Source organism: Scyliorhinus torazame, chromosome 15 (assembly GCF_047496885.1).
Source record: "Scyliorhinus torazame isolate Kashiwa2021f chromosome 15, sScyTor2.1, whole genome shotgun sequence".
Taxonomy (NCBI): domain Eukaryota; kingdom Metazoa; phylum Chordata; class Chondrichthyes; order Carcharhiniformes; family Scyliorhinidae; genus Scyliorhinus; species Scyliorhinus torazame.
Window position 1 is genome coordinate 197240683 of NC_092721.1, and position 20259 is coordinate 197260941.

General features: G+C 46.3%; 1 protein-coding gene and 1 long non-coding RNA gene across 3 annotated transcripts in view; one reads left to right on the forward strand and one right to left on the reverse strand.

Moving 5' to 3' along the window:
* pak1 (p21 protein (Cdc42/Rac)-activated kinase 1) overlaps positions 1–20259 on the forward strand; it is a 242206-nt gene that overhangs the window by 66284 nt on the left and 155663 nt on the right. The window contains exon 2 of one of the 2 annotated variants that reach the window (XM_072477377.1): positions 850–947. The exons of the other annotated variant lie outside the window; for it this stretch is intronic. The gene's annotated coding sequence lies outside the window, so the exon portion shown is untranslated. The remainder of the gene's footprint in view (positions 1–849; positions 948–20259) is intronic. 2 annotated transcript variants of the gene reach the window in all.
* On the reverse strand, positions 3137–20253 carry LOC140392100 (uncharacterized). Its single transcript, XR_011935247.1, has 3 exons — positions 20101–20253; positions 18622–18718; positions 3137–4588 (listed from the first exon to the last, which is right to left on the reverse strand). It is a non-coding gene; the product is annotated as an uncharacterized lncRNA (long non-coding RNA).

Sequence of the window (20259 nt, forward strand, 5' to 3'; positions counted from 1 at the left end):
GTGGTGTTGCCAGGTATCCACTGCCTTTGTTCCTTTCGAAGGATTTGTGTTTAGAATGTGCTGGCTGAGGAACCTTGGTGAGTTCCTGCAGTGCATCCTCTCGATGGTACACACGGCTGCCACTATTCGTCAGTGGTGGAGGGATTGAATGTTTGTGGAAAGGGTAGCAATGGTGTTGAACTTCCTGAGTGTTGTTGGAGCGGCACTCATCCAAGCAAGTAGCGAGTATTCCATCACACTCCTGAATTAAGTCTTGTATTAAGATACTGGACAGGCTTTGGGGAGTCCGGAGGCAAGGCATTCATCGCAGGAGTCCTAGCCTTTGACCTGCTCTGTTAGCGACTGTATTTATATGGCTAGTCCAATTCAGTTTCTGGTCCATGATAACCTCCAGGATTTTGATAGTGGGGGATTCAGCGATGGTAATGCCATTGAATGTCATGGGACGATGGCGATAGTTTGGCAATGGGTTAACCAACTGAGCTATTTAGGAGAGTAAAAAGCTCCGTTGTCAGTACTGATACCACAAAGAGCCATCTGGTCATTCATCTTGGTGATGTTTGTGGCAGCTTGCTGTGCACAAATCGGCTGCTGTGTTTGCCTACATTACCTGAAGAGTAATTCATTGGCTGTAAAGCATATTTAATGCCCTTGGGCAGGAAGGATGCTTGGAAACGTGAATTATTTTTTTTAGCCAAGTCTGCAATTTATTTCACAACCAACATTTTTATTAATTAAAATTAATTTGAAGGCATCTGTGGTATTGTGTCTCTGCACCAATCACCATTTCCTTGGCTGAGAGGATAGTTGGGTAATCTATTGTTGTGACTTAAAATGTTTGCGTTGCAGGCTGAAGGTGATGGCTCAAAGCTATTTTTAATGCGGAAACGTTCTGACGGTGTTGAAGTGGCATTGGGTGTAGCAGATAAACACACAGTGGCAAAGTGGTGAGTAATCCAGACAATCTTCTGTGGAGAACGTGGAGAACTAGGGCACATCTTCACAAAATCAGAATAGTTGACAACTTGGCACCCTTTGATTTTTCTCTGCTTCCCCCAAAAAAGGAAGGTGACACAGAGAGAACCGCTTGACTCGCACACAGCAGCCAATAAGAAGGTAGTGGAGGCCAGATGTAGATGCAACTTGCCTCCCTTGCCTCCATGAACTGTTGTCTGCAGGAAAGGAAAATCTAAAAGAAGATACATTGTGATTTCTCAGTTTCATCTCCTCTAAATGATGGCCTTTTGTTGGTTGCTCCTTGTTCCAGTGGAGACACCAAATTGTTTGTGAAATTTTTTAATTTTTCCTATGTATTCATTTATTATCATTACAATTTAATTGCGAGTGCTATATTTTATTTTTCCTATTCCTGATGGGGTTGATTTATGCTTCGGGGACTGGTGTCACTCTCTGACTGGGGGAGCTTTAAAACTAGAAGAAACTGGAAGGATATTGCTGCTACTGAGTTATTATATGTAATTGGAACTTTGATTGACAGCTCAGCCTATCTGACCTAAATTGCACTGTAAACGTATTTGATGTGGCTTTAGTAATAAATTGGGCTACCCATGCTGAGGAGTGAGGGGAAACAATAGGCTCTCACTGAGGTCAGGTGTGAGCTATAGTAATGCACAGGGCAAAGTGAAACCATCTCTTGAGATTCTGCATTAACTCTCTTCATTTGCCTTGCTGAAGACCCAAGCTATAACATGTGAATTGATTTGGAAATAGATTGTTGGAATTAAGTCTACAAACTGAGACTTCTGGGTTGTGAGTCGTTCTTATACTCTTTTCTCTGTCCTTTCTGTGGCTCTGTTCCAATTATGGCAATCAGTGAATTTGTCCCTCTTTCTATGTTATTTATGTCCTAATGCTTAGAGTCGCCAGGTATCAAATGATACCACCACAAGATTTGACCGGCTATCGATCAAAGAGCCAAACACCAGTTAGTTAGTTCAAGGTTAAGGGTACTTTATTTACACACAATTAGTCATGCAACATAAATACTACTAGTTAACTACACCTATCGACTAAGACAACCTGTACTTAGCTTCGGGCACCCGGCTTAGGTCAGAAAACAGTGACCACTGTTCAATTCTGGATCTATCAGGTTCGAAGGAGTCTGGTAGCGAGCGTTGAACTTGTACTTGCTTCTGGTGTTGCTGCACTTGGAGATGGCCGTGACCGGGGTACCAGGACCAAGAGAGGGCGAACATGTGGCGAACTCTTCTTCTTATACTTGGTGGTTTTCGCGCTCTTTTGGGCGGTCCTTCGATTTGGGCCCTACTAATTGGGTGATCCCTGATCACTCCGTTCGATTCCTTAACCAATAAGTGGGCGGGGATCTGGTTGGCTGGGCGTGTCCCAAGCGGTCACTGACCCCGTTGTTTGCGTTTCCCATGAACAGGGAGTGGTGTCGAAATGTCTAGGACTGTCCCGGTTGCTCGAGTACCAGTCCTTTGTTTTGGTGAAGATGGGCCATTAAATGCTAATCGGTCCCATTAAAATGCTAATTGGACAGAGTTTTGATACCATCTGGACTTCTTGCTTGCAAATATACATTTCAGTCTCTGAGCCTGCCTGAGTCTTGGCTTGTCCATTTTACCTGCTAGGCTTTGCGAGTTTCTCTGTACCTAGTTGGAAGTGGCCATCCCAGATGGCTACAGCGTGAGTTATCAATTATATTTCCATTTTGATGGCCTTGGTTCTTCTCTCACTTCCTCTTTCCCTTCCTGATGCTGTTGATTCATATTGGTGGAAGGCTTCAGGGGCTGGCATCACCCTTTTGGTTCTCTGGTCAACTGGGGAATATCACATACTTTACAGGATTCTGAATCTGTTCAACACATTAGTTGTGGCCTTTTCTCAGTCCGTCACAGACTCTCGCTTCTCGAGTCCAAAGATTGAATTCGAGACTTGTTCTAGACACTCTGGTGAAATACTGAGGAAGTGTTGTTCTCTCAGAATTGCCAAGATCCCATCTGCCTGTTCTGGTGATAGACATTAAAAGATCTTGTTATGTTCACCAATATCCCTTAATTTCCAGATTTTGTAGGTGGTTTGTCTTATTTGTTGTGTTGTGAGACCTAGGTATGTGTAAATTGGTTGCTATGTTTTCTGACCTATCAGTGATTGCACTTTGAGAATAATTTTAGTTGTAAAACTATGTGGGATGTCCTGAAGCTGTAATATAGTTAGCCACAAATAATTACAGATCAGTAAGGAGCGCAGGTGGACATAAAAGTGATCCCAAGCCAGTGAAGGAGACAATGGAGAGGTTTCAAGGGGCAGGGATGTTGGGGCAGGGATTTTCAGAGTTTTGGGGACCCGAGCGGTTGAAAGCACTGTTGCCAATGGTGGACCAAAGCAAATGGTAGATCCACAAGGGGTTAGAATTGGAAGAATGAGGAGTCTTCAGAAAGTTGTATAAGGTTCAAGGAGGTTGCAGAGCTACACTGGGATAAAGTCAAAGAGAGATTTGAGCATGAGGGTGAGAGTTTTAAACTCTACGGGGTTACTGGACTGAAAGCTAATGTAGCTCAGCGAGCACAAGGGCGATGGTGGAACAGAAATTGGTGTGAGGATGGAAATGGCTGAGTTTAACCTTAGTGAGCGAGGAAAACGGCAGAGTATTTGAATAGTCTTAATACTCCCACTACGTTGCAGCATTTAAAAAATATATAAATTTAGAGTACCCAATTCTTTTTTTCCAATTAAGGGGCAAGTTAGCGTGGCCAATCCACCTATCTTGCACATCTTTGCGTTGTGGGGGTGAGACCCACACAGACACTGGGAGAATGTACAAACTCCATACGGACAGTTACCCGAGGCCGGGATCGAATCTGGGTCCTCAACGCCGTGAGGCAGCAGTACTAGCCACTAGAATAACTAAAATTATTCTCGAATTGCAATCACTAATAGATTGGAAAACATAGCAACCAATTTACACATACCTAGGTCCCACAATACAACAAATAAGACAAACCACCTACAAAATCTGGATGTTAAAAGATCTTGTGATGTTCACCAGTATCCCTTCATGTCTATCAATGCAGCATTTAATTGTTAAATCATTCCACAGCCTGGCTCCACTATCCAGGAATCCATTCAGCGGCTGATCACATGCTGTGTGAAGAACTTCTTGATAACATTCTTAAATTCACTCAGTAACAACTTTTATGATCCCTGTTGATGTTTTTACTGGATGGGAAGATCCCAGAATGGAACTTTGGCTCAAAATTTACTTTTATAAAGCACTGAGGAATAGTGACCACTAATTTGTTTTATGAACAAGAACAAAACATTCATAAAGCATGAAAATTTGATTATTATACAATATCCCCCTATCTTAACAATTGCACAGATTTAAAGATTAACATGGATTACAAAGTACATCTTAAACTACAATGGTCACATTCGCACAAAGTCCCTTATAAGCACACAAGATGACCATGGTCAAGTTCACGCTCCGCTCTGAACCCAAGTTGGTGTCTGTGGTTTTCTCCTCAGATGCTGGGTGGCACAGTGGTTAGTACTGCTGTCTCACCGTGCCAGGAACCCCGGTTCAATTCCGGCCTCGGGTGACTGTCTGTGTGGACAAAGAACAAAGAACAAAGAAATGTACAGCACAGGAACAGGCCCTTCGGCCCTCCAAGCCCGTGCCGACCATACTGCCCGACTAAACTACAATCTTCTACACACTAAACTACAATCTTCTACACGAGTTTGCACTTTCTTCCCGTGTCTGCATGGATTTCCTTCAGATGCTCCGGTTTCCTCCCACAGTCAAAAGATATGCAAGTTAGGTGAATTGGCCATGCTGAATTGTCCCTTAATGTCCAGGGAGGTGTAGGGTAGGTTAAAGTGTTATAGGAATAGGGCGGTAAAGTGGGCTTGGGTGGAGTATGCTTTCAGAGGGTCCGTGTCCTTCTGCATGGTAGGGATTGTATAAATTTGAAATGATTGTCACATGAGAGGTTCCAAACTCCACGCCCAAAAACACACTTTAAATTCTTCTCTCATAGTTATGCTTTCTCTTGGCAGTTTGCATTCCGAATTCCAAAAAGGTTTTACAAATTACATTTTAGCAAAGCTTCCGCTCCACTTTTAACAGCGAATCGAATCCAGGATTTCACACCAACCCCCTCAGGATTTCTTGGTCTTGACTGCTGTTTAAACTGCTGACAATCGCTTTAACTGTACTCTCCTGCATTGAAATGACATCAAACATTTCATCTACCTCTGAAGTCTGTTGTTCCACTGTAAATCTAGTTACTGCAATTGTCTCCTTAACCCTTGAATTCTTCTGAACAATACCATGGACTCTGTTCACTTAACTCCAGACTTCTTAAACATTCTTTCTGTCCCAATTCCCTGGTTATCTGGACTGTAACTTGTACTTTGGGAAGCCTGCCTCTTTTGTGGTTGACGTCCTTTCCAGTCTTTCTTCCAGCAGAGTTGAGAGATGTTCACTCCCCGAGATCCTGCCTCCAACTGTTCTCAAATGACCTAAATCAAAGGTTTTTAAAAATCTCACAAGGATCTCCAGTTGCTAAGCAACGGCCACATGCTTATGCCTTTTATTTATGCTTCATACTGTAGCCCTCCCCAAGCACAATTACAATTCCGTTGGAACTTCACACCAACCCCACACATACAAAAAAAACACCGTTGTCCAGCATAAATCTAACTATTGGTTTTACCCTTCCAGGCACACAAACATTAAATTAAACACACCTAAAACAATACTTTATTTCGACTGTTTACCCATACAAATGCAAATTCCTTAAAACTACCTTTTTTTCCTTAACACCCCCCCCCCCCCCTCTCCTTGAAAGAAAGGAATCTTCATAAACATGTGTACATTTTTTTACACTGGTGTTACATCTATTTTACACAAACTTAACATGACAAATATCTAACCACATAACTTATTACATAATGCAAGTATAGTTTCTTAGTTCACAATTATACATGTCATTGTTATGGGCCAGGGTTTAGAAAACTCCAAAGTATATCATGGAGTTCACCTGACCTCTAACTGTTTATTGATATTGGCTACGATGAGCACAAGAGCCTGCCTTTCAGGTGTTATTCAACAGAGTTCTTAGGCGCTTTTAATCAAAATACAAGTTTTATTCTACAAATTTAGTTAACATTTGTATAAACACACACAGTAAGAGTTTTTATCAACTGCAAACATTATGTATAACCCTTAATGAATTCCCCTTAACTGTTCCAATTCAATAACTAATTCCAAGTAAAACCAGAAACCCCTTTTCAAAGGCGTGGCTCAGCACACTGCATTCTTACTGGTATAAGACTTGTTATTGATACTCAGTTCCCCTTTTCAAACAGCAGATTTGAATTCTTTCCTGAAAGCAATTATCTAATTTAATTAAAGTTACTAAGTAGTCTGGAAAGAGCTTTTAAAAATGAAGCTAGAGAGACACTTCTTTCAACCTGTGCAGTTCAAACCAGTCCAAACTCAAAGCAAAAGTAAAAACTCACAGCCACAGCACAGCTCCACCCACACAATGACATCACTGAAGCCATGTGATAAGACAAAAACATTTCTTAAAGGGACACTCCCACGACATAATATATAATCAGTGATTGAACACAAACAAAGACAACTTTCGCAGCGACATCAGAATCTATACATGGTAACATTATCATAACTCGAGTCTTGTGTTTCTTTTTCTTATTTTCAATTTTCAAATCAGAAAAGAATGTTTCACTTAAATCTGCAGTGCAATTTTCCTTTAAGTCACTTGTCGGCATAGTTGCTTTCACAAGCCCACTTTTCAAATTCACATTTCAACTTAACGTAGTCAAAATGTTATTATTGTGCATGTTATCACCCAACCGGAGGCCAAGGGATCTACAACCTCAGAGTCCATGTGGCCTGATCTGAGTATGATATCCCTAGATGAGGGGGCGGAGCCACCCCCTTAAGATAGGGGCATCTGGGAGGCGCTTCGGGGAGTAGGGGGTGTAATCTAATAGGTATAATAAATTGGAGTTTTCTAACAGTTATCGCTTCCGAGTGGTTGCTTGCCTGGGACTTTATACTGACGACGAGGATGGGATTGGATGAGTTGACCATGGTACCCCCTCCACGTAGATTTTGTGGAGCCTCTTCAAGGAGCAATGTATCTAATTGTTGTGGACACATTCAAAATGGATGGACGTCCACCACACAACCATAAAGACATCACGAGCCACCACTTAGCAGCTCAGACAAATCTTCATCATCTACGGACATTGTGAGGTGTTGGTATCGGACAACGGCACTGCTTTTACGAGTACAGAATCCGCCGACTTTCTAAAGCAAAACTGGGTCCGTTATGTACGGACCGCACCCTACCACCTGTCATCCAATGGTTTGGCTGAACGATCAGTGCAGATATTTAAATTCGGCATCCGGAAATAGACCTCTGGTTCCCCAGAGACCCGCCTCGACTGTTTCCATTTCTACTACAGGACCATGCCACAGGCCACCACTGGAATGGTGCCCTCTGAACTGTTCATGGGACGTCGGCAGTGCATGCAGTTGAGCCTCGTCTTGCCAGACAACAGGGAAAAGATCCGCGACCAGCAGGAACATATTGAGACATGAAGAACCAGATCCATAAGGAAATTTGTAGTGGGAGACGCCGCCTACGTCTGAAATTTTGCTGACGGGGCGATGTGGACCCTGGGGACGATAGTAAAGTGATCAGCTTTCCACGTTTCAAATTACCCCTTTAAAAAAAAAAAAAAAAATTTTTTTTAGAGTACCCTATTATTTTTTGGTGGCCACACCCACCTACCTTGCACATCTTTTGATTGTGGGGGTGAAAAGCAGACACGGGGAAAATGTGCAATTTCCACACGGACAGTGACCTGGAGCCAGTCTCAAATTATCCCAACGGGTTATTACTAATCGGCATCCAGTAACCTATTCCCCACGGTTTTGAAATTCTGCAAGCGCCCTGACTTTTGTTACAATGCCAGTTGACGTTATAACTGGACGGGAAGATCCCAGAATGGAACCTTGACTCAAAAGACCCTAACTTTTACTCTAAAAATAAAATGTGGAGGAACAGAGCCACAGGACCACTAATTAGTTTTAACAACAGGAATTTTTAAAATTACATTTATTTGGATCATTATACAATACTCCCTTTACTCCCCCGTTAGCTTAACAATTACACACCGATTTAAACATTAACATAGTTTACAAAGCTGCAATAGCTTTATTAACACACATTCTCTTTTAAAAATATATTTTATTGAAATTTTTTTCCCGCTTACAAAACAAGCAAAACGATAACAGTAACAAAACAGAAATTTTTAAACTTTTTAACAATAGTAATAATAGTAGTAATAATATACAAGTAACAAAACCTCGTACTCTATTGCCCTATACTCAACTGCCCCCCCCCCCGGGTTGCTGCTGCTGGTCATCCGTCTTCCCTCTAACGTTCCCCTAGGTAGTCGAGAAATGGCTGCCACCACCTGGTGAACCCTTGAGCCGATCCTCTCAGGGCAAACTTTATCTGCTCCAGTTTAATAAACCCCGCCATATCGTTTACCCAGGCCTCCAGTCCGGGGGGTTTCGCCTCCTTCCACATGAGTAGGATGCTGCGCCGGGCTACGAGGGACGCAAAGGCCACGACATCGGTCTCTTTCGCCTCCTGCACTCCCGGCTCTTCCGCAACTCCAAATAGAGCTAACCCCCAGCCTGGTTTGACCCGGGCCTTCACCACCTGCGAAATCACTCCCGTCACTCCCTTCCAATACCCTTCCAGTGCCGGGCACGCCCAAAACATATGTGCATGGTTTGCCGGGCTCCCGCCACACCTCCCACATTTGTCCTCCACTCCAAAGAACCTGCTCAATCTTGCCCCCGTTATGTGTGCTCTATGTAGCACCTTAAATTGAATCAGGCTAAGCCTGGCGCATGAGGAAGAGGAATTTACCCTGCTTAGGGCATCAGCCCACATACCCTCCTCTATCTCCTCCCCTAATTCTTCTTCCCACTTTCTTTTTAGTTCGCCCACCGACTCCTCCCCTCTTCCTTCATCTCTCTATAAATCTCTGACACCTTGCCCTCTCCGACCCACACCCCTGAAAGCACCCTGTCCTGTATGCCCTGTGTCAGGAGCCGGGGAAATTCCCTCACCTGTTGTCTAGTAAACGCCCTCACCTGCATATATCTCAAGAAATTCCCCTGGGGTAACTTATACTTTTCCTCCAGTGCTCCCAAGCTCGCAAAAGTCCCATCTATGAATAAATCTCCCACCTTCCTAATTCCCAACTGGTACCAGCTCTGAAATCCTCCATCCATTCTTCCTGGGGCGAACCTATGGTTGTTCCTGATAGGGGACCCCACCAGGGCTCCCCGCACCCCTCTCTGTCGCCTCCACTGTCCCCATATGTTCAGTGTTGCCGCCACCACCGGGTTTGTGGTGTACTTTTTCGGTGAGAACGGTAGCGGCGCCGTCACCAGCGCCTCTAGACTCGTCCCTTTACAGGACCTTCTCTCCAGCCTTTTCCACGCCGCTCCCTCACCCTCCATCATCCATCTACGTATCATTGCCACATTGGCGGCCCAATAATAATCTCCCAAGTTCGGTAGTGCCAGTCCTCCTCTGTCCCTACTGCGCTGCAGGAACCCCCTCCTTACTCTCGGAACTTTCCCTGCCCACACAAAGCTCGTAATGCTCCTATCTATTTTATTAAAAAAGGTTCTGGTGATTAAAATAGGGAGACATTGAAATACAAATAAGAACCTCGGGTGGACCATCATCTTAATTGCCTGCACCCTGCCCGCCAGCGATAAAGGCTGCATGTCCCACCTCCTAAAGTCCTCCTCCATTTGTTCTACCAGCCGTGTCAGATTAAGTCTGTGCAAGGTTGCCCAGCTCCTAGCGATCTGAATCCCCAAGTATCGGAAGTTTCTTTCCACTTTCCTTAGCGGTAAGCCTTCTATCTCTCTACTCTGGTCCCCTGGATGTATCACATATAATTCACTCTTCCCCATGTTTAACCTATACCCCGAAAATTCCCCGAACCTCCTCAAGATTCGCATAACCTCTATCATCCCCCCGCTGGGTCCGACACGTATAGCAATAGGTCATCCGCGTATAACGACACTCGGTGTTCTTCTCCCCCTCTAGTCACCCCTCTCCATTTCCTGGAGTCTCTCAGCGCCATGGCCAGAGGTTCAATTGCCAGCGCAAACAACAATGGAGACAGCGGGCATCCCTGTCTTGTTCCTCTATATAATCGGAAATACTCCGATCTATGTCGACCTGTAACTACGCTTGCCGTTGGTGCCCCATAAAGTAGTCTAACCCAGCGAATAAATCCGTTCCCAAACCCAAACCTCCTTAACACTTCCCATAAATACTCCCACTCCACCCTATCAAATGCCTTCTGCGTCCATTGCCGCCACTATCTCTGCCTCCCCCTCCACTGAGGGCATCATTATCACCCCTAATAGCCGTCGCACGTTAACATTCAATTGTCTCCCTTTTACGCACCCTGTCTGGTCTTCGTGCACCACCCCTGGGACACAGTCCTCTATCCACGATGCCAGCACCTTTGCTAGCAGTTTGGCGTCCACGTTCAATAGTGAAATAGGTCTATACGACCCACACTGCATCGGATCTTTGTCCCTCTTCAAAATTAGCGATATCGTCGCCTCCGACATTGTCGGGGGTAGTGTCCCCCCTTCCCTGGCCTCATTGAACGTCCTCGCCAACAACGGGGCCAACAAGTCCACATATTTTCTGTAGAATTCCACCGGGAACCCGTCTGGCCCCGGGGCCTTCCCTGCTTGCATGCTTCACAGTCCCTTAATAACCTCGTCCACCTCAATCGGCACCCCCAGGCCTGCCACCGCCTGCTCCTCCACTTTCGGGAACCTCAACTGATCCAGGAACTGCCGCATCCCCTCCTCTCCCTCTGGGGGCTGAGACCTATACAGTTCTTCATAAAAGGTCTTAAACACCTCATTTATCTTTCCTGCCCTTCGCACGGTGTCTCCCCTTTCATCCCTAATTCCTCCTATCTCCCTCGCTGCTGCCCTCTTTCGCAGTTGGTGCGCCAACAGGCGACTAGCCTTTTCCCCATATTCATACCTCCTCCCCTGTGCCTTCCTCCACAGTACCTCCGCCTTTCTGGTGGTCAGAAGGTCAAACTCGGTCTTGAGTCGTCTCCTCTCCTCTCCCTGTACAGCTCCTCCTCAGGGGTCTCTGCAAATTCCCTGTCCACCCTTAAAATCTCCCCCAGTAATCTATCCCTTTCCTTGGCCTCTGTTTTCCTTTTGTGGGCCCCAATAGAAATCAGCTCTCCTCTGACCACCGCTTTTAGTGCTTCCCAGACCACTCCCACAGGGACCTCGCCGTCGTCATTGACCTCCAGGTATCTCTCGATACACCCCCTCACTCTTGCACACACTCCCTCATCCGCCATCAGTCCCACATCTAATCGCCAGAGTGTTCTCTGCTCCCTGTCCTCTCCTACTTCCAGGTCCACCCAATGTGGGGCATGATCCGAAACCGCTATGGCTGAGTATTCAGCTTCTTCCACCCTAGTGATCAACGACCTTCCTAGAACAAAAAAATCTATCCGGGAGTACACTTTATGGACGTGGGAGAAGAAGGAATACTCCCTAGCCCTGGGTCTAAGAAATCGCCATGGATCCACTCCCCCCATTTGGTCCATAAACCCCTTAAGTACCTTGGCCGCTGCCGGCCTTCTTCCAGTCCTTGAGCTGGATCTATCTAGCCCCGGGTCCAGCACCGTATTGAAGTCCCCTCCTAAAATCAAATTTCCTGCCTCCAGGTCCGGAATACGCCCCAGCATCCGTCTCATGAACCCCGCGTCGTCCCAATTTGGGGCATACACATTAACCAACACGACCTCCATTCCCTCCAGCCTACCACTCACCATTACATATCTACCTCCACTATCTGCTACGATGTTCTTTGCTTCAAATGCTACCCGTTTCCCCACCAAAATGGCCACCCCTCTGTTCTTTGCGTCCAGTCCTGAGTGGAACACCTGTCCCACCCATCCTTTCCTTAGCCTAACTTGGTCCGCCACCTTTAGGTGCGTCTCTTGGAGCATAACCACGTCTGCCCTTAGTCCTTTCAAATGCGCGAGCGCTTGGGCCCTTTTTATCGGCCCATTCAGGCCTCTCACGTTCCACGTGATCAGCCTCACTGGGGGGCTACCTGCCCCCCTCCCGTGTCGACTAGCCATTACCTTCTCTAGGCCAGTCCCATATCCCGTCTCCGCGCTCCCGCTCGCTCCCCCAGCGTCGCATTCCGCCCCCGACCACCTTCTCTTTAGCCATTTCCTTTTGGATTTCCGCAGCAGCAACCCAGTTGTCCCCCCCCCCCCCCCCGCTAGATCCCTATCTAGCTTGATTGCTCCCCCCATATCACTTCCGTAAGTCAGCTGACTTCAACTGACCCCGGCTACTCCTGCTCGCTCCTCGGCCCCCCCGGTGTGAGGGAACTCCCATCCGCCTTGCGCCTGTTTTCCTGCCTTATTCTTTCTGGCGCGGGAACATCCCTTTACCTGTCCCGCCTCTTATGGCGCAGCTCCCTTTCCCCTCCCCCTCTCCTTCCCCATTCTCTGACTATGTCCCGCCTCTTCCCCCTCACCGGCGCCCACATTTCCCCAGTGTCCCCCCCCCCTTCCCTGTTTACTTCTCGCTTAACTTTCACCATCCCATTAACAAAAACAATAATAACAACAATAACAGTTCCCTGCAGCATCAGTCCCTCAGTTCCGGTCCAGTTTCTCTTCATTGATGAAGGACCATGCTTCCTCCGCCGTCTCGAAATAATAATGTCTCTCCTGATGCGTGACCCATAGTCTTACCGGCTGCAGCATCCCAAACTTCACCTTCCTTTTGTGCAAAACCTCGTTGGCTCGGTTGAAGCTCACCCTCCTTCTCGCCACCTCCGCACGCCAATCCTGGTAGATCCTTACCACCGCATTCTCCCATCTGCTGCTCCGCACCTTTTTGGCCCATCTCAGGACCTCTTCTCTGTCCTTAAGGCGGTAGAATCGCACGATTATCGCCCTCGGTGGTTCTCCCGCTTTTGGTCTTCTCGCCGGGATCCGATTTGCCCACTCCACCTCCATGAGGCCCGCAGGGGCCTCAGCACCCATCAGTGAGCTCAGCATCTTACTTGCGTACGCTCCACAGTCCACTCCTTCCACACCCTCCGGGAGACCTAGTACCCTAAGGTTCTTCCTTCGCGCTCCATTTTCAAGGGCCTCAATCCTGTCAGCACACTTTTTATGAAGTGCCTCGTGCGTCTGAGTCTTGACCGCCAGGCCCAGGACCTCGTCCTCAATACCTGACACCTTCTGCTCCACCACGCGAAGTTCCGTCTCCTGGGTCTTTAAAGTCTCCTTAAGCCCCTCAATTGCCTGTAACAACGGGGTCATTACCTCCTTCTTCAGCAGGTCCACGCACCGTCTCACCACCTCGTCCTGCTCAGGCCTCCATGTCACTTGTGGTTTCTCCGCCGCCATTTTGTTTCACTCCCTCTCTCTCTCTCTCTCTCTCTCTCTGATCTTCTGGCTGCAGATTCTTCAGGCTGCAGCCGCCGGCGCCGGTTTTTCCCTCCGTCTTTCGGGGGGGACTCCCTTCCCTCGCACCGGGTTTTACGGCCGTCCAAGTCCCCGTTGGGGCTCTTAAAAGAGCCCGAAGTTCCGTCGGAGCTGGAGCCGCCGAAACGTGCGGCTAGCTCATCCCTGCCGCAACCGGAAGTCACACATTCTCTTTTAAACACACAAGATGACTGTGAGATCAGCTATGATTTCATTGAGTGGCGGAGCAGACTTGATAGTCCAAATGGCCTACTTCTGCTCCTATGTCGTATATTTATGGTGGTCCAGTACACACTCCACTCTGAAGTTAGTGTCTGTGGTTCTCTCCTTGGAATCCTGCCAGATGATTGTCACATGAAAACTTCCAAACTCCACTCCCAAAAACATGCTTTAAATTCTTCTCTCATAATAATACTTTCCCTTGACGGTTTGCATTCTGAATCCACTCCAGGTTTTACAAATTACACTTTCCAACAAAGCTTACACCACTTTTAGCGAATCCAGTCCAGGATTTCACACACACTCCTTTAGAATTTGTTGGTCTTGATTGCTGTTTAAATTGCTCACAATTGCTTTAACTCTTGACACCCAGGATGTATTAAAATTACATCTGACGTTTCATCTACCTCGGAGGTCTGCTCCACAGTAATTCTAGCTACTGCAATTGTCGCTTTAACTCAGAACACTTTGTTTACTCTTCCTTGAATTCTTCTGAACACTAATTTAGTCTCTGTTCACTTAACCCCAGACTTCTTGGGCACTCTTTTTGTCCCAGTTCTACCTTTGTTTTCCTGACACAACACTTGTCTCCATGCCAGACGTTCACTGGCCCAATCCTCACTCCAGAATTCGAGCATTCAATCTGACATCCCAGCATCGCACAGTGTGCGCTATGCTGTCTGAGGAAGGAATGAGACCTCAAACCGAAGCCCTTTTAAGTGGAGACAAAAGATTTCGCAACACTTGAACAGAGAAGCCAGTTTGTGGGACCTTGCTGTATCCTAGTTGTCGCTTTGTAATTAGCCTTGCCAACGTAACAATAGTGACTGTGTTTTGAAAGCAATCCATTGATTTTTGAAGCACGTTGGGAAGGCCTGAGGACGTTTTGTGGTGCTACAGAAGTGCAAGCTCTTTTGTTCCTCCCTTTCTTCCTGCTCTTCCACTCGGCAGGGGGAGGAGAGATTGATTTTCTCAAACTTGACCCCTTTTCTTCTTTATTTAAGGTTGCCTCTGAAGAACAAACTTGCATTTATATAATGCCTTTCAAGAACTCAAGGTGTCGGAAGCACTCTTGAAATGTGGTCACTGTTGTAATGTAGGTGACAGGACAGCCATTCTATGCACAGTCCCCCGATGAGATTACTAAAACAGATTATCCGGTGTTTAATGTTGGTTGAGAGATAAAGATTGATCACGACATCAGGGAAATTTTCCCTGCACTTCAAAATGGACTTGATGGGCTGAATGGTGACTTCCTGTGCTTTAAATGACTTGATGACCCTATTGCTTTAGGATCTTTCATGTTCACCTGAAAGGGCAGACGTGGCCTCAGTTTAATGACTCATCCTCCACGTGAATGTGTACAAGAATGGTCATCAACCAGCCTGTCACATATTGTATGAAGCTGTTACATAGATCATAAACTGTGCCCAATTAATTTATTCAGTCTTGAATGTTTTTATTTTAAAGAAAAGCGAGTACCTGAATTTTTGGGAGTGATTGGGACTGGTGAGTTCTCAAGTGTTTGAAATTGCACTTTGGGGGAAGTCCCTTGGTTGAGAGACCAAGGCCTGGTTTAGGGATTGCTCTTAAAGAATGTTCAGGAAAAGCCACGTCACTCTGTAAACATAACAACCCCATTCTGCATGGACTTTGGCATCTTCGTTAAGGAGGCGTTTCAAAGTTTTGAGAGTAAACATTGTCAGGACAAATTTATTTCTTCAAATAAAATAATAAGAATTTCCTCGAACTAGCCTTTGACATTAAATAAGGGTTTTAAGATTTAAAATTACAAATGGCAAGTGGCCTTAAATGTTAGGGTTGGAAATCGCCTATCATTAAAAGAAAAGTTTGGTTTGAACTTCTGAGATCACTCCTAAGATTAATTTAAAGCAGGGCTTGATTTTGGAGTATGAGTAATTGCTGGCAGGAAATGTGCAACTTTATTTCCCTTTTTATTCATAGAATTGTCAGCAATGATCTCACGTTTGTGTCAGAGCTTGCTCAAGTTCAAGTCCCATATCATTCCTCCTTCTGAAAAACGACATTTTACCTGACTTTACAATATAGCCTGTTTATATTTCACTTAATTGTAATTTTCTTCCCATTTCTTCTTCCTTCCTAGAAGGTAACTGAATCCCGTATGCGAGTGGCATTTAAGTGGCATCCCTACTTTGTCAAGAGACTATTTTGTTAGAGCAACGCTTTTATATAAAAAAAAAAGTTATTGCCAACAAATGATTTAAAGTGAGCTGGGAGGTAAGCAGACATTGTTTGTAGTAAAGACTATCAGCCCTTTACCAGCATCCACGCAAAATTCTTCAGTAAAAGTAGCTGGCTGGGATGTTTCTTCTGCATTAAATATTATAAATGAATGCAAGTTGTCAGTGCTTCATGATCATCTGCCAACACCTTGATTCTCATCCTTGCTTCCAAATCCCTCCATGATCTTCCTCATCCTTATTCGGGCGGCATGGTAGCACAGTGGTTAGCACTGTTGCTTCCCCCCCCCCCCAGGGTCCCAGGTTCGATTTCCGGCTTGCGTTGCTGTCTGCGGAGTCTGCACATTCTCCCTGTGTCTGCGTGGGTTTCCTCCGGGTGCTCTGGTTTCGTCACACAGTCCAAAGATGTGCAGGTTAGGTGGATTGGCCACGATAAATTGCCCTTAGTGTCCAAAAAGGTTGGGTGGGATGACTGGGTTAAGGAGATAGGGTGGAGGCATGGGCTTTAAGTAGGGTGCTCTTTCCAAGGGCTGGGGCAGACTCAATTGGCTGAAGGGCCGCCTTCTGCACCGTAAATTCTATGATCCCTATCTCTGTAACCTCTTCCAGCCGACAATCCCCCTTGACCTTTGCGCTCCTCTCATTCTGGCCTCTTGCGTAACCCTGATTTTGCTCACTCCTCCTTTGGCAACTATGCTTTCAACCGCCTTGATCCTAAAGCACGAGAGTACCCTCCCTAAAGCTCTCAGCTTCTCCACATCTATTTCCTCCATTAAGCTGTGCCTTCAAACCAGGCTCTTTGATCAAGCTTTTAGTTGTATGGCCTCTTGTCTCCTATATGTAGCTCTGTCAAATTTTATTTGTCCTGTGAAGCATCTTGGGCTGTTTTAGTACATTAAAGGTGCTACATGACTGCAAATTATGTTTTTCTCCCATGGCCTTTTGAGAACTGTTTTGAAGAAGATAGGGGAGCTCCCCCGCTTGTCCGGGTAAACGTCTCTCAACCAACTTTCTCTTTTTCTTAAAATTTAAAGTGCCCATTTCATTTTTATTTCCAATTAAGGGGCAATTTAGCGTGGCCAATCCACCTACTGTTCACATATTTGGATTGTAGGGGTGAGACCCACGCAGACACGGGGAGAATGTGCAAACTCCACATGGACAGTGACCCGGGGCCGGGATAGAACCTGGGACCTTGGTGCCATGAGGCAGCAGTGCTAACCACTGTGCCATCCCCAACATTGTCTTTCCAAAAATGAAACCAATCTGGTAATTAACTCACGTACGTTTTGTGACTTTTATGCAAATCAGCAGCGTTTCCTACATTCTGTCCAGTGATTACATTCAAAAGTATTTAAATGGCTGTAAAATGATTTGAGAAGCCCTGGGGTCATGAAAGACACTACACAAAATTCAAGTCTTTCTTGCATCCTGACTATCATTCCTCTTTTTAAAAAAAAAAAAAAAAAAAAATTTAATGCACCCAATTCATTTTTTCCAATTCAGGGGCAATTTAGCGTGGCCAATCCACCTAGCCTGCACATCTTTGGGTTGTTGGGGCGAAACCCACGCAAACACGGAGAGAATGTGCAAACTCCACACGGACAGTGACCCAGGGCCTCGATCGAACCTGGGACCTCAGCACCATGAGGCAGCAGTGCTAACCCACTGCGCCACCGTGCTGCCCTTTCCTCTCTTTAAACATCTTTTCTTTCAGTCCCAACCCCATACCTCTCCACCTCGCTTTCCAACATTAAGACACCACTTGAAACCAGCTCCTTGACAAAGTTTTTGGTCATCTGACCTTATGTTTTCATTGTGTAAAAGCAAAATACTGCGGACGCTGGAAGTCTGAAATGTAAACAGAAAATGCTGGATAAACTCAGCGGGCCTGGCAGCATCTGTGGAGAGAGAAACAGTTAGCATTTCTGGTCCATGTGACCCTTCTACAGAAGGTTCTGTAAAAAGGTCGTAGACACATGAAGCATTATCTGTGTTTCTCTCGGGGGCAACACGGTGGCGAAGTGGTTAGCACTGCAGCCTAGGGCGCTGAGGACCCAGGTTCGATCCCGGCTCTGGGTCACTGTCGGTGCGGAGATTTCACATTCTTCCCGTGTTTGCGTGAGTCTCACCCCACAACCCAAAAATGTGCAGGGTAGGTGGATTGGCCAGGATAAATTGCCCCTTAGTTGGAAAAAAATAATTGGGTACTCTAAATTTATTTATAAAATCTGTGTTTCTCCCACCACAGATGCTGCCTGACCTGCTGAGTAAATCCTGCTTTTGCAGTTTTCCTGGTGTAGCTAGATGTCATACTTTGTTATCTAACGCTCCTGTGAAGTGCCTTGTGATATTTTATTACATTATAGGCACTATTACGTTTTTATTGTAGAGCTTGCCATTCCCTGACTCAGGGCGATAGGCTTCTGTTCGCAGCATCGACTATTTTGATCCCTTTACAGTGGAGCAAATGCCTTAGTTTCTCGCTGCTGCCTCGTCAATAGGTTGGACGTGCAGTGCAAACACAAATGTGGAACTGAAATATGTGGCCTACCCCACGACAACATGATGAGTTGGTATCTCAATGCATTGCACCAACCCTGCTGTTTCCAACGACTCATCTTTTATCTGAGATGAAAGGCATCTTGATCCTGAATTTGGGAGATAAAAAGGCACCACCTTACTTTCTGGTCCTGGCTTTTTCTTTTGGCGCAAGTATTGCTTTTGTACTGTGATCAGTATAATTATTGTGCAGTTTAGTTGGGCCTTAGGCTAGAATAAAAATGCCAGATGGGTCTTCTCAACACAAAATGATACTTTAGGATATGGCGGGGGGGGGGGTGGGGACTGGGACTGTGATTGAACTGGAACCCAAGAAACAAGACAACATTTCTGATTATTTTATTTAACGATTGATTTGGTTAAGTTAACTCTGTGTAGGAGGGTTAAAACAAACTCTGCAAATGTGGGATCGGAGATGGAAAATGATTCAGGATATCCACTCCTGATCACTGTCCAGTGACTCAGGACATCCACTCCTGATCACTGTCCAGTGACTCGGGACGTCCACTCCTCTTCATTGTCCAGTGACTCGAGACGTCCACTCCTCTTCACTATCCAGTGACTCGGGACGTCCACTCCTGATCACTGTCCAGTGACTCGGGACGTCCACTCCTTATCACTGTCGAGTGACTCGGGACGTCCACTCCTGATCACTGTCCAGTGACTCGGGACGTCCACTCCTGATCACTGTCCAGTGACTCGGGACGTCCACTCCTGATCACAGTCCAGTGAATCGGGACGTCCACTCCTGATCACTGTCCAGTGACTCGGGACGTCCACTCCTGATCACTGTCCAGTGACTCGGGACGTCCACTCCTGATCACTGTCCAGTGACTCGGGACGTCCACTCCTGATCACTGTCCAGTGACTCGGGACGTCCACTCCTGATCACTGTCCCGTGACACGTGACGTCCACTCCTGATCACTGTCCAGTGACTCGGGACGTCCACTCCTGATCACTGTCCAGTGACTCGGGACGTCCACTCCTGATCACTGTCCAGTGACTCGGGACGTCCACTCCTGATCACTGTCCAGTGACTCGGGACGTCCACTCCTGATCACTGTCCAGTGACTCGGGACGTCCACTCCTGATCACTGTCCAGTGACTCGGGACGTCCACTCCTGATCACTGTCCAGTGACTCGGGACGTCCACTCCTGATCACTGTCCAGTAACTGACTGACTGACTGACATATCGATGAATGGAGCAGAGAGGTTGAATGTTGGGGACCACGAAAGTGACATGAAGTGGGTGGGTGAGGTCGATTTGATTAGCGATGGCAGGGATTGGCAAATGAGGGAAAGGAATGATAGGTGAGGGAAGTGGGGGTGAGAGAGTTGGGGTGGGGGGGTGAGAGAGTTGGGGTGGGGGGGGCGTGAGAGAGTTGGGGTGGAGGATAGGAGAGAGGAGTGACAATGCTGGTATTTCACAGAACATAGCTAATTTACAAGGTAGTCTGTTTTATAGTTACCAGTTCTTGATCCATTTTATGTTGTACCTTACAATACTCCCATGAAATAAAACGCTTTCCCATTGCTTCACATTATTAACCAGCAATTAGATCAGAACAAAGCCAATCCCAGATTGCCCGGAGCCTGACTCTGTTAAACAGCAGCCAGTCGAGATGTCT